Source organism: Chlorocebus sabaeus, chromosome 4, assembly GCF_047675955.1.
Source record: "Chlorocebus sabaeus isolate Y175 chromosome 4, mChlSab1.0.hap1, whole genome shotgun sequence".
Lineage (NCBI taxonomy): Eukaryota > Metazoa > Chordata > Mammalia > Primates > Cercopithecidae > Chlorocebus > Chlorocebus sabaeus.
The window spans coordinates 10,804,742-10,820,737 of NC_132907.1; positions in this window are offsets into that span (position 1 = coordinate 10,804,742).

The window sequence follows — 15,996 nt, forward strand, 5'->3', positions numbered from 1 at the left end:
TCTTCAGGGAGGCCCTGGCTTGAGACTTGCAAAAGTTTCCTGCCAGAGACCTAGGCTGTGTGTTGCTCTAGTACATCGACGACCTCCTGTTGGGACACCCCACGGCAGTCAGGTGCGCCAAAGGAATAGACGCCCTGCTCCGGAACCTGGAGGACTGTGGATATAAGGTGTCCAAGAAGAAAGCTCAGATCTGCAGACAGCAGGTATGCTACCTAGGATTTACTATCCAACAGAGAGAGTGCAGCCTAAGATCAGGAAAAAAAAAAAAAAAAAAAAAGCAGGTTATTTGTAACCTACTTGAGTCTAAGAGCAGAAGGCAGGTGAGAGAATTCTTAGGAGCTGTGAGGTTCTGCAGGTACTGGATCCCAAATTTTGCAGTACTGGCCAAACCTCTGTACCAAGTCACAAATGTGGGCAACACAGAACCTTTCAAATGGGGGTCCTAACAGCAACAGGCTTTTCATAAGTTAAAAGAAATGCTCATGTCAGCTCCAGCCCTGTGGCTACCTGACCAAAGAAAGCTATTTACATGGTGTGTGTCTGAAAGAGAAAAAAAAAAAAAAAAGCAGTCGGAGTTTTAACCCAACACGTAGGGCCCTGGCCAAGGCCACATACCTCTCTAAACAGACTGAATTGCTAAAGGTTGGCCCCGGTGTTTCAGGGCTTTAGCAGCAACTTCCCTGCTAGCACAAGAAGCAGATAAACTGACTCTTGGACAAAACTTGAACATAAAAGCCCCCCATGCTGTGGTGACTTTAATGAATACCAAAGGACATTATTGGCTGACAAATGCCAGACTAACCAAGTACCAAAGCCTGCTTCATAAAAATTCCCGCAAAACCACTGAAGTTTGTAACACCTGGAACCCTGCCACCTTGCTCTTGGTATCAGAGAGCCCTGTCATGCATAACTATGTTAAAGTGGTAGACTAGGTTTACTCTAGCAGACCTGGCCTCCAGGACCAGCCTTGGGCATCAGTGGATTAGAAGCTGTATGTGGACGGGAGCAGCTTCGTCAACCCACAAGGAGAGAGATGTGCAGGATACGCAGTGGTAACCCTGGACATTGTAATTGAAGGCAAATCGTTGCCCCAGAGTACTTCAGCCCATAAGGATGAACTTATTGCTGTAATTCAGGCTTTAGAACTAAGCAAAGGTAAGACTGTGAACATCTACACTGACTCTCGGTATGCTTTCTTAAGCCTCCAAATACATGAGGCATTATACAAGGAAAAAGGCTTGTTAAACTCTGGAGGAAAAGACATGAAACATCAGCCAGAGATCTTGCAACTACTAAAAGTAGTGTGGAAGCCCCAAAAGATGACAGCCATGCACTGCAGGGGACACCAGCAAGTTTCCACTATGGTTGCTTTAGGGAACTCCTGGGCTGACTCAGAGGCTTGAAAAGCTGCATCCACCCCCTACTGGGCATCAATCACAGTCTCCCTTCTCCCACAGGCCCCTGACCTTGTACCTACTTATTCTAAAGAAGAAAAGGACTTTTTCCAGACAAGAGGAGGACAAATAATAGAAGAGGGGTAGATTCGGTTACCAGATGGAAGGATAGCCGTGCCACAACTGCTAGGAGCTGCAGTTGTATTGGCTGTGCATGAGACCACCCACCTAGGCCAAGAGTCACTTAAAAAGTTGTTAGGCCGGTACTTCTACATCTCACGTTTATCAGCCCTTGCCAAAACGGTGGCACAGTGATGTATTACCTGCTGGCAGCACAATGCGAGGCAAGGTCCAGCCATTCTGCCCGGCATACAAGCTTATGGAACAGCCCCCTTTAAAGATCTCCAGGTAGACTTCACAGAAATGCCCAAGTGTAGTAATAAGTATTTACTAGTTCTTATGTGTACCTGCTCTGGGTGGGTGGAGGCTTATCCAACACAAACAGAGAAAGCTCATGAAGTAACCTGTGTGCTTCTCCAAGATCTTATTCCTAGATTTAGACTGCCCTTACAAATCGGCTCAGATAACAGGCTGGCGTTTGTAGCTGATTTGGTACAGAAAACAACAAAGGCATCAAGGATCACATAGAAACTGCATGCCTCCTATGGGCCGCAAAGTTCAAGAAAAGGTAAAAACATATAAACCGGACACTCAAGCAGCTACTGAAGAAATATTGCCAGGAAATTCATTTAAAATAAAATCAGGTTTTTGCCTATGGTCCTCCTCCGAGTCATATGCACCCCCACCAAACAAACTAGGTATTTGCCCTATAAGATTTTGTTCGGTCGGTCACCCATAAATCATAGGTCCCCCAAATTAAAGTAACCTCCAGGAACTAGAGGAATTCACCTTTAAAAAGCAAATGCAAGTTCTAAGAATAACCATACAAAGTGTTCATAATTAAGTACATAAAAATGCCTAGAAGCCTGACACTCCTTTAAATCTGGTGACTCTGTTTAGGTTAAAAAGTAAAATTTAATTTCTCTAGGATCCATATAGGATAGGCCCTATATTATAATCTTGTCCACTCCCATTGCTGTTAAAGTTGCAGGTGTTATGTGTTGGATCCACCAGAGTCAGCTAACACCAGCAGCTCAGGACAAGTGAACCAGCCAGCAGGACCCAGATCATCCATTCCCAGCTAAGCTGTCTTAAAAACAATCACTAATAAAACTGGCAGAGCTTTAACCATTTTAGTCCAGCAAGAAACCCAAATGAAAAATGCCATCTATCAGAATAGATTGGCCCTAGACTATTTACTAGCAGCTGAAAAAGCAATCTGTAGAAAATTCAACCTAACCAATTGCTTTCTGCACATAGATGATCAAGGGCAAGTAGTTGAAAATATAGTTAGAGACATAACAAAGCTGGCACGTGTGCCATTGCAGGTTTGTCATGGGTTTAATCCTGGGTACCTGTTTGAAAAGTGGTTCCCATCTCTAGGAGGATTTAGGACTTTAATAATAGGCATAATAATAGTGTTAAGGACCTGTCTATTGCTTCCTTGCTTGCTGCCCATATTTCTCCAACTGACAAAAAGTTTTATTACCACTTTAGTTCATCAGAAAACTTCAGCACAAATGTATTACATGAATCATTATCAATCTGTTTTGCAGGAAGACCTAGGTAGTGAAGACGAGAGTTAGAACTCCCACTAATAAGTGAGATTCTCAAAGGCGGGGAATAAGGAAGACCACCTCTCCTATTGTCTCATGCCTCAGAAAAACAAAAGAGGAAGCAAAAGCTAAAGAAAGGCAGAAATAAGATCAATAGTTAGACAGTTCCCAGCCACTCCCCAGGCGTGGTAATTAAAAATCAACCCTGACTTAACCACTTGTATTATCTACAGATTCCAGACGTTGTATAAGGAAGCATTGAGAAACTTTCTGTTCTGTTCTGTCCTGATTATTGATGCATGCAGCCCCAGGCATGTACCCTATGCTTGCTCAATCGATCATGACCCTTTCCCATGGACCCCGTTAGAGTTGTAAGCCCTTAAAAGGGTCAGGAATTTCTCTCTCAGGGAGCTCGGCCCTTAAGACGCAAGTATGCCAATGCTCCCAGTCGAATAAAGCCACTTCCTTCTATATTTCAATGTCTGAAGTGTTTTGTCTGCAACTCGTCCTGCTACAGTTCCAGAGGGAAGAACGCTGTCAGCAGGAGACACAACAACAATTCCATTAAACTAGAAGCTAAGATTGCCACCTGGACACTTTGGGTTACTCCTACCTTTAAGTCAACAGGCTAAGAAGGGAGTTACAGTGTTGGCTGAGGTGACTGACTTGGACTACCAAGATGAAATCAGTCTACAGAGGTAAGGAAGAGTAGGCATGGAATACAGGAGATCCATTAGTATTATCATGCCCTGTGATTAAGGTCAATGGGAAACTACAATAATCCAACCCAGGCAGGACTACAAATGACCCAGGCCCTTCAGGAATGAAGGTTTGGGTCACTCTACCAGGAAAAAAATCGTGACCTGCTGAGGGACTTGCTGAAGGCAAAGGGAATACAGAATGGGTAGTAGAAGAAGGTAGTCATCAATACCAGCTACAACCACATGACCAGCTGCAGAAATAAGGACTGTAATTATTATGAGTATTTCCTTCTTTTGTTAAAAACATGTTTGTGCATGTATACACTTGTACTAAGAAAATATCTTCATTTTATTTTCTTTCATCTTTATCATCTGACATAATATTTATTGACTTCACATCAGCATTTAAGTATTTTTAACTTTATGTAATAGCATTTGGGTTGGAGATTGGTGCATTTCCAGTTGTATGAAGATAATTGTATTATGTTAGGCATAATTATGACCTCATTATTGTCTTTATTTGAAGATTATGTATGATGTATATGGGTTCAAGTTAACAAGGGGTGGACTTGTGATAGTTAATACTGAGTGTCAACTTGACTGGATTGAAGGATACAAAGTATTGATCGTGGGTGTATCTGAGAGGGTGTTGCCAAAGGAGATTAACATTTGAGTCGGTGGGCTGGGAAAGCCAGTCTCCCCTTAATCTGGGTGGGCACAATCTAATCAGCTGCCAGTGCAGCTAGAATATAAGCAGTCAGAAAAATGTGAAGGGAGAGAGTGGCATAGGCTCCCAGCCTGCATCTTTCTCTCATGCTTGATGTTTGCTGCCCTCAAATATTAGACTCCAAGTTCTTCAGTTTTGGAACTTGGACTGGCTCTCCTTGTGCCTCAGCCTGCAGATGACCTATTATGGAACCTTATAATCATGTAAGTTAATACGTCATAAACTCATATATATATACGAGTTTATATATATGTATTTATATATGTTCATATGTGAATTTTTATATGTATTTATATATGTATATATGGAAATAGATATATATATTTATATATGTTTATATATGAGTTTATTTATGTATTTATATACATGTATATATGGGAATACATATATATAAACTCCCATACATATACAGACACACACACAGAATGATGGTTTCCAGCTGCATCCATGTCCCTACAAAGGACACAAACTTATCCTTTTTTATGGCTGCTTAGTATTCCATGGTGTATATGTGCCACATTTTCTTAATCCAATCTGTCACTGATGGACATTTGGGTTGATTCCAAGTCTTTGCTATTGTGAATAGTGCTGCAATAAACATATCTGTGCATGTGTCTTTATAGCAGCATAATTTATAATCCTTTGGGTATATACCCAGTAATGGGATGGCTGGGTCATATGGTACATCTAGTTCTAGATCCTTGAGGAATCGCCATACTGTTTTCCATAATGGTTGAACTAGTTTACAATCCCACCAACAGTGTAAAAGTGTTCCTATTTCTCCACATCCTCTCCAGCACCTGTTGTTTCCTGACTTTTGAATGATCGCCATTCTAACTGGTGTGAGATGGTATCTCATTGTAGTTTTGATTTGCATTTCTCTGATGGCCAGTGATGATGAGCATTTTTTCATGTGTCACAGGTGAAGAGAGTCACAGGTGCAGGTTTTGAGAAGCAAGGTACACAGAAGCTGCAAGATGGACTTACAGAAAGGACAAAGGGAATTCCAAGAGATTTGGCCAGCTAACAGAACTTTTACAGTCTCTATTAAAATGTAGTTATGCTTGACTTGCCTTTGTCAAGTGTTTTCTACCTTCTTATTTCTCCAGGATTATTTGTTCTGCCTCCTTTGCCTTTCTTCAAACTGTTTCTCTGAGGTTGGAAATCTTTTGGAATAAGTTTATGAACAACCCCTTGACCCCCACCTCTTCTTCAGAACAACAACAAGAAAAATAGTTTTCAGGAAGGCAAGATAAATGTGAAAACTATCATCTTAGTATTATTCAAAGAAACACTGCATCTTTCAAAGAATGCCATATCCAAACTAGTGTAGTTTTTGGGAAATTCTGATGTCGGTAGGTCTATTGAGAACAACTATGTTATTTAGATCTACCTTTTAAAAGTACACAAACCCCAAGGAAAATGTCCTACATCTAGAGTTGTACCACTGGGTAATGACTAAAGATGTTTTGCTATAATGAAATAAAATTCCCAGGTATGATTCTGTTTGTCTTTAGCTCCTATTTCATTTGAAGTCTCATAATCCTTCATGGATATCATTTTAATTGGATCTTTCAATTTATTGACTCATAGAAAAATGACGTGTTATACTTATCTGATGCTTTCAAGCAGGCTAGGCTCTCCTTAAAATAATAAAAATATTCATTGAGATATAATATTAAAATATTACAGTCTCCATGCTCAGCAATTTATAAACAAAGTATCATTAACTTTTCAAACCAGTTATAAACATTATCTTCTTTTTATAGATGGGAACAATGAGGTGCTAGTAACCAGCCTGAGAGCTGGTTACTCTAAAGAATAAAGATATTCTTTAAAGTTTTATATAGCAAAACCTAGACTAAGGTCATTTAACCTAATGTACCTCTTATTACTGTCATTTAATGTCAAGTGTAATTAAGGTCCTATCTTAAGAGTCAATGAATAATTTAATTAAATTTATAGTAAAATATTTTGGTTATTTAGATTTTCTGGCCGTCACTTCCACGCCAGTCTGTTCTAGAATAGGTATTTGTTGCTTCCATCTTTGCTGAAATTGATTATTTTGTTTTGCCTTGAAGAAGAAGCAGATTCACTTATTACATGTTCCTTATTTTATATTTCCTTTAAATTTCTTTTTCTTTTGAGACAGGAGACAGGAGTCTCGCTCTGTCACCTAGGCTGGAGTGCAGTGGTGTAAACTTGGCTCACTGCAACCTCTGCCTCTAGGGTTCAAGTATTCCTCCCACCTCAGCTTCCCAAGTAGCTGGGACCACAGGCAGACACCACTGTGCCTGGCTAAGTTTTTGTATTTTTGGTAGAGACAGGGTTTCACCATGTTGCCTAGGCTGGTCTCAAACTTCCAAGTTCAAGTGATCTCCCTGCCTCCACCTCCCAAAGTGCTGGGATTACAGGCATGTCCTTTTAAGATTTTAAAAAAAGAAATCTTAAAAAAGATTATAGTGCCTACACAGATCTATTTTCCAACAGGTGTGAATGTTTGTATGCTTAACATGTATTACCCTTCTGCCTTATAGCTCTTCTGCTATATTTCAGCAGAACCTCTGGATCCAACCTCACTTGGATCTGCAGTTTATTTCTTGTAATCACTATAGTAGAATATATTGGACTTCTCGTGTTTGTGATTTTCACCTGTTTAGGAAACATAACCTGCATTCCCTTGCTGACCGTGCTTGCATTTTAAAGAAGCTATACTTTCAATTAATATTTTAAAAACTTATATTTTGAACACAACATTTTTAACAATTAAAATTACTTTTTATTTACTATTTTTTCCAATGCTTTTAAAATATTTTTTGAAAAAGTACTGGGCAAGATTTTATTACAGTAATGCCAGCCAGAGATCAGAGGTCTTCAACAAGGAGTTGAGGAAATGAGATGAGAAGGGAAAATTCCAGAGATAGTACAAAGTACATAAGGACCTGAGGGTCAGAACTTAAATATATTGGTTCCCAGAGCACTGAAGGATGTAAGCAGTGTAGATAAGATTTATGTTGTTTCTGGAGGGAGTTATTTACTCCTTGACTAAGCACACCTTTCAGAAGAGCCAATTCTCATGAAAATAACAGGAGCAAAATACAATTCTGCAAAGGGAAACTATTAATACTTACATTGGACCTTTGTCTTAAGACTTTTGTCTTTGAATAGATTCACATAAAGAGTAAATGCTTAATATTGAACTACTATTTTAAAATGAATTATCTAAAATAATAAGTGATATTAATGGCACTCAAACAATCAAACTGACCAGAGTTTAAACAGATATAGCAAAATTTATCCTCATACATGTAATCTACATTATAATTTAAAAGATTAAATGTTTAGCAATCAAGCATATTTGCAGAAAACTTAGCATGTCCAGCAACACAAATTGAACTTCTACAAATTAAAGAGGATCCAAGATCTTGTAGTTCAATGGTAGTGGACTTCTGCATTTAAGATTTCTGACTGACAGACTAAAGGGGATAAATCAATGTAGGATACAGGGAAGAGAGAAGAATGATACGGAATGTGCTTGGGCTGTTAATGAGGTGGAAGACACTATCAGGATAAGTCAGAAACAAAGATATTGCTGTTTTGTTCAAGGTCAGAGACTGGAAAATGATGGACTTTGGGCCCAAACTGGACTGCCATTCATTCTTAAAAATAAAGTTTTCTTGGTTCACTGTCCTATTGAGTCTTATGTGTTGTATATGGCTTTTGTTGTTCTAAGACCATATGACATGCACAACCTAAATTATTTACTATGTGGGCCTTTAGTAGAAAAGTCTGCCAAGCCCTGCTTTAGGTAATAATGCTTCTAAATATAATAATGGAACATTAATGGTAATATATTGATGGTCAAAGCCAAGAAAAGTGTATCATCATTGTTATTTCTAAGAACACTAGACTACAATTATTTCTTAATTTTCAATTCTATAAAGGCAGAAAATATTATTTATAGCCCCTATATACATTTGGTAAAAGAATTATTAGAATTATCTTTTCTTAAAGTGTATTATACACCTAAGTACACATATGTATATGCAGAAAGAGATGTCATTTAGAAATTCATTCAACTTCAGTTGTTTAAAAAATACAATTTTGGAATAGGAACAGCTCCAGTCTCCAACTCCCAGCACGAGCGACACAGAAGACCGGTGATTTCTGCATTTTCAACTGAGGTACTGGGTTCATCTCACTGGGGAGTGCCAGACGATCGGTGCTGGTCAGCTGCTGCAGCCCGACCAGCGAGAGCTGAAGCAGGGCGAGGCATTGCCTCACCTGGGAAGTGCAAGGGGGAAGGGAATCCCTTTTCCTAGCCAGGGGAATTGAGACACACAACACCTGGAAAATCGGGTAACTCCCACCCCAATACTGCGCTTTAAGCAAACAGGCACACCAGGAGATCATATCCCACACCTGGCCGGGAGGGTCCCACACCCACGGAGCCTCCCTCATTGCTAGCACAGCAGTCTGTGATCTACCGGCAAGGCAGCAGCGAGGCTGGGGGAGGGGCGCCTGCCATTGCTGAGGCTTAAGTAGGTAAACAAAGCTGCTGGGAAGCTCGAACTGGGTGGAGCTCACAGCAGCTCAAGGAAACCTGCCTGTCTCTGTAGACTCCACCTCTGGGGACAGGGCACAGTAAACAATAACAAACGCAGCAGAAAGCTCTGCAGACGCAAACGACTCTGTCTGACAGCTTTGAAGAGAGCAGTGGATCTCCCAACATGGAGGTTGAGATCTGAGAAGGGACAGACTCCCTGCTCAAGTGGGTCCCTGACCCCTGAGTAGCCTAACTGGGAGACATCCCCCACTAGGGCCAGTCTGAAACCCCACACCTCACAGGGTGGAATACACCCCTGAGAGGAAGCTTCCAAAGCAAGAATCAGACAGGTACACTTGCTGTTCAGAAATATTCTATCTTCTGCAGCCTCTGCTGCTGATACCCAGGCAAACAGGGTCTGGAGTGGACCTCAAGCAATCTCCAACAGACCTATAGCTGAGGGTCCTGACTGTTAGAAGGAAAACTATCAAACAGGAAGGACACCTACACCAAAACCCCATCAGTACATCACCATCATCAAAGACCAGAGGCAGATAAAACCACAAAGATGGGGGAAAAGCAGGGCAGAAAAGCTGGAAATTCAAAAAATAAGAGCGCATCTCCCCCGGCAAAGGAGCGCAGCTCATCGCCAGCAACGGATCAAAGCTGGACGGAGAATGACTTCGACGAGATGAGAGAAGAAGGCTTCAGTCCATCAAATTTCTCAGAGCTAAAGGAGGAATTACGTACCCAGCGCAAAGAAACTAAAAATCTTGAAAAAAAAGTGGAAGAATTGATGGCTAGAGTAATTAATGCAGAGAAGGTCATAAACGAAATGAAAGAGATGAAAACCATGACACGAGAAATACGTGACAAATGCACAAGCTTCAGTAACCGACTCGATCAACTGGAAGAAAGAATGTCAGCGATTGAGGATCAAATGAATGAAATGAAGCGAGAAGAGAAACCAAAAGAAAAAAGAAGAAAAAGAAATGAACAAAGCCTGCAAGAAGTATGGGATTATGTAAAAAGACCAAATCTACGTCTGATTGGGGTGCCTGAAAGTGAGGGGGAAAATGGAACCAAGTTGGAAAACACTCTTCAGGATATCATCCAGGAGAACTTCCCCAACCTAGTAGGGCAGGCCAACATTCAAATCCAGGAAATACAGAGAACGCCACAAAGATACTCCTCGAGAAGAGCAACTCCAAGACACATAATTGCCAGATTCACCAAAGTTGAAATGAAGGAAAAAATCTTAAGGGCAGCCAGAGAGAAAGGTCGGGTTACCCACAAAGGGAAGCCCATCAGACTAACAGCAGATCTCTCGGCAGAAACTCTTCAAGCCAGAAGAGAGTGGGGGCCAATATTCAACATTCTTAAAGAAAAGAATTTTCAACCCAGAATTTTATATCCAGCCAAACTAAGTTTCATAAGTGAAGGAGAAATAAAATCCTTTACAGATAAGCAAATGCTTAGAGATTTTGTCACCACTAGGCCTGCCTTACAAGAGACCCTGAAGGAAGCACTAAACATGGAAAGGAACAACCGGTACCAGCCATTGCAAAAACATGCCAAAACGTAAAGACCATCAAGGCTAGGAAGAAACTGCATCAACTAACGAGCAAAATAACCAGTTAATATCATAATGGCAGGATCAAGTTCACACATAGCAATCTTAACCTTAAATATAAATGGACTAAATGCTCCAATTAAAAGACACAGACTGGCAAACTGGATAAAGAGTCAAGACCCATCAGTCTGCTGTATTCAGGAGACCCATCTCACATGCAGAGACATACATAGGCTCAAAATAAAGGGATGGAGGAAGATTTACCAAGCAAATGGAGAACAAAAAAAAGCGGGGGTTGCAATACTAGTCTCTGATAAAACAGACTTGAAACCATCAAAGATCAAAAGAGACAAAGAAGGCCATTACATAATGGTAAAGGGATCAATTCAACAGGAAGAGCTAACTATCCTAAATATATATGCACCCAATACAGGAGCACCCAGATTCATAAAGCAAGTCCTTAGAGACTTACAAAGAGACTTAGACTCCCGTACAATAACAATGGGAGACTTCAACACTCCACTGTCAACATTAGACAGATCAACGAGACAGAAAGTTAACAAGGATATGCAGGAATTGAACTCATCTCTGCAGCAAGCAGACCTAATAGACATCTATAGAACTCTCCACCCCAAATCAACAGAATATACATTCTTCTCAGCACCACATCGTACTTACTCCAAAATTGACCACGTAATTGGAAGTAAAGCACTCCTCAGCTAATGTACAAGAACAGCAATTATAACAAACTGTCTCTCAGACCACAGTGCAATCAAACTAGAACTCAGGACTAAGAAACTCAATCAAAACCACTCAACTACATGGAAACTGAACAACCTGCTCCTGAATGACTACTGGGTACATAACGAAATGAAGGCAGAAATAAAGATGTTCTTTGAAACCAATGAGAACAAAGATACAACATACCAGAATCTCTGGGACACATTTAAAGCAGTGTGTAGAGGGAAATTTATAGCACTAAATGCCCACAAGAGAAAGCAGGAAAGATCTAAAATTGACACTCTAACATCGCAATTAAAAGAATTAGAGAAGCAAGAGCAAACACATTCGAAAGCTAGCAGAAGGCAAGAAATAACTAAGATCAGAGCAGAACTGAAGGAGACAGAGACACAAAAAACCCTCCAAAAAAATAAATGAATCCAGGAGTTGGTTTTTTGAAAAGATCAACAAAATTGACAGACTGCTAGCAAGACTAATAAAGAAGAAAAGAGAGAAGAATCAAATTGACGCAATTAAAAATGATAAAGGGGATATCACCACCGACCCCACAGAAATACAAACTACCATCAGAGAATACTATAAACACCTCTACGCAAATAAACTGGAAAATCTAGAAGAAATGGATAATTTCTTGGACACTTACACTCTTCCAAGACTAAACCAGGAAGAAGTTGAATCCCTGAATAGACCAATAGCAGGCTCTGAAATTGAGGCAATAATTAATAGCCTACCAACCAAAAAAAGTCCAGGACCAGATGGATTTACAGCTGAATTCTACCAGAGGTACAAGGAGGAGTTGGTACCATTCCTTCTGAAACTATTCCAATCAATAGAAAAAGAGGGAATCCTCCCTAACTCATTTTATGAGGCCAACATCATCCTGATACCAAAGCCTGGCAGAGACACAACAAAAAAAGAGAATTTTAGACCAATATCCCTGATGAACATCGATGCAAAAATCCTCAATAAAATACTGGCAAACTGGATTCAGCAACACATCAAAAAGCTTATCCACCATGATCAAGTGGGCTTCATCCCTGGGATGCAAGGCTGGTTCAACATTCGCAAATCAATAAACATAATCCAGCATATAAACAGAACCAAAGACAAGAACCACATCATTATCTCAATAGATGCAGAAAAGGCTTTTGACAAAATTCAACAGCCCTTCATGCTAAAAACGCTCAATAAATTCGGTATTGATGGAACGTACCTCAAAATAATAAGAGCTATTTATGACAAACTCACAGCCAATATCATACTGAATGGGCAAAAACTGGAAAAATTCCCTTTGAAAACTGACACAAGACAGGGATGCCCTCTCTCACCACTCCTATTCAACATAGTGTTGGAAGTTCTGGCTAGGGCAATCAGGAAAGAGAAAGAAATCAAGGGGATTCAGTTAGGAAAAGAAGAAGTCAAATTGTCCCTGTTTGCAGATGACATGATTGTATATTTAGAAAACCCCATTGTCTCAGCCCAAAATCTCCTTAAGCTGATAAGCAACTTCAGCAAAGTCTCAGGATACAAAATTAATGTGCAAAAATCACAAGCATTCTTATACACCAGTAACAGACAAACAGAGAGCCAAATCAGGAATGAACTTCCATTCACAATTGCTTCAAAGAGAATAAAATACCTAGGAATCCAACTTACAAGGGATGTAAAGGACCTCTTCAAGGAGAACTACAAACCACTGCTCAGTGAAATAAAAGAGGACACAAACAAATGGAAGAACATACCATGCTCATGGATAGGAAGAATCAATATCGTAAAAATGGCCATACTGCCCAAGGTAATTTATAGATTCAATGCCATCCCCATCAAGCTACCAGTGAGTTTCTTCACAGAATTGGAAAGAACTGCTTTAAAGTTCATATGGAACCAAAAAAGACCCCGCATCTCCAAGACAATCCTAAGTCAAAAGAACAAAGCTGGAGGCATCACGCTACCTGACTTCAAACTATACTACAAGGCTACAGTAACCAAAACAGCATGGTACTGGTACCAAAACAGAGACATAGACCAATGGAACAGAACAGAGTCCTCAGAAATAATACCACACATCTACAGCCATCTGATCTTTGACAAACCTGAGAGAAACAAGAAATGGGGAAAGGATTCCCTATTTAATAAATGGTGCTGGGAAAATTGGCTAGCCATAAGTAGAAAGCTGAAACTGGATCCTTTCCTTACTCCTTATACGAAAATTAATTCAAGATGGATTAGAGACTTAAATGTTAGACCTAATACCATAAAAATCCTAGAGGAAAACCTAGGTAGTACCATTCAGGACATAGGCATGGGCAAAGACTTCATGTCTAAAACACCAAAAGCAACAGCAGCAAAAGCCAAAATTGACAAATGTGATCTCATTAAACTAAATAGCTTCTGCACAGCAAAAGAAACTACCATCAGAGTGAACAGGCAACCTACAGAATGGGAGAAAATTTTTGCAATCTACTCATCTGACAAAGGGCTAATATCTAGAACCTACAAAGAACCCAAACAAATTTACAAGAAAAAAACAAACAACCCCATCAAAAAGTGGGCAAAGGATATGAACAGACATTTCTCAAAAGAAGATATTCATACAGCCAACAGACACTTTTCCTCTCACGCACAGACAGCTAGAGATGTCCAGGAGTGAGTTTACATTATATCCCCAGGGTGGCCTTAGTGAATGGCCAACTAATGTTGTAGATAGAAAGCCTAAGGACCTTGTCTCAAATCAAGACAGACTTTGAGGCATAAGTTTCATTTCTAAGTTTCCCCAGGAATCAGACTGAAGCTGGGATTTTATGTGAAATTATACCTCTGTTTGACTTCCTCTGCTTCCCTTTCTTGATTCCTCTCTCACTTTAAAGATTTCTCTTGGATCATTTCCTTAGGAAATCACTAACAAATCCTCCTAACAAAAGCTGTTTCAGTGTCAGCTTTTGGAGAATCTGACTCCAAAGAAGGAGACTGTGAGAATTTTGGTTGATTTTTAGTAACTTTGTACATTTCCTCATATGTGTTATTTTTGTTGCACTCATTTTCCTTGTCCTGATCTATTTCTCAATGGTGAATGTAATTTTTTTTTAGAAAATAATGAAAATCAGCCAAATAGAAATTGGATATGTTGGAAAATATTATACCATACTTTGTACTCACTGGACCCGAGAATGGGGAAAGGAAGAGTGGGAGAACCAAATCTCAGAGAAGACAGTGTAGACAGTTAATCACAGAAAAGAAAAGTCATCTAGCTAAATGGGTAGGTCCTGCACAGTAAAAGCAGTTCATGTGGTCTTAGCCCAGCATTGCTAAGAATGTGGTCAAAGATTTCATTGGTTGAAATCCTATTATAATCCTGTTGAAAAATGAATCAAGGAGAAGAGGTCTGCAATGTGCCAGAATTCAGGCATCTAATAATTTGGCAGTCACTCATAAAGATGATTATGTAGAACTAGAAAGGACCTAAGCAACACTTACATCTATTTTACTGAAATGCCCCAACACGCCTAAATTGAATGAAATTGTCCTTTCCAATTTCCACCTTATCATGTTATCTCATATTTAAAATAACTTATTTTCTCTTTAGTTCAACATTCATTTAACTTATGTAACTCAATTTCAGTAACATTTTTGGAGGCCAGTGAATGTTGGAGTTGGTGGGTGTGGGGCAGAGTGCAAAGGGAATGATATGATAAACAATATGATTTGTATCAGAACCCGAATCTCCTTATAAATCTCTGATGAAAATTATTGTAGAAATGTTATTCATTAATTGCTACAGACCTACAAAAAGTAGTTTGAGACAAAGATTAAAAACTACCCACAAGAGAACAAGGTCAACTCATTGACCTGGCATTCTCAGAAGAAATTCAAATTTTGAATGTTGTAGTAAATACACTCATGCTGATACAGTTCCAGTTCTAGCGAATATACTCATGTAGGTACAGGTCCATCTGAACAGGCAATACATTAAAGGCTAGAGTCTGTCAATATCTCTACTATTATTCTAGCTTGTTATGACTGTTCTACAAATGCCTGGCAATCAACAAATTGCCATGGGCAATTGACACAGTATAGTCTGTATTAAGTATCCCTTATGCTAAAGAATTCACAATCAGGTTCTTGAATGTATTTCAATTGGTTGCAATACTTAGTTGGTAATATTCATGCCACATACACATAAAATTATATTTTCTCAGAAATATAGATATTCAAAATGTATTTACATCTTAGCTACTTTGAATGAGCCTTAGAGATTTTCACACATGATTTCACACATAATCAAGTATTTTAAGTAAAAGTAAACTCAGTTTTATGTAGGTGATGAAATATAGGAGGAATATCTCTAGCACACGAAGAATTACTTTCCCATATTAGAAAAACTACTTCCTTTCAAGGAAGAGTTTATCAATAATTAATAATTTCCTCCTCAGTTAAAAAATGTTTTACACATTCAAAAAGTAAAAAAGCATACAAAAATAAATGAGAATATATTCAAATATATAAACTTACATAAAGTGAAAATAAAAGACTCAATCACCTCTAGGAAAAAACCCTGATTGACATCTGGATATGTGTACTTCAGTATAATTTTCCAAGTCCATTTGTGCGTTATTTTAAATTGTCTATATTTTTGTGTAA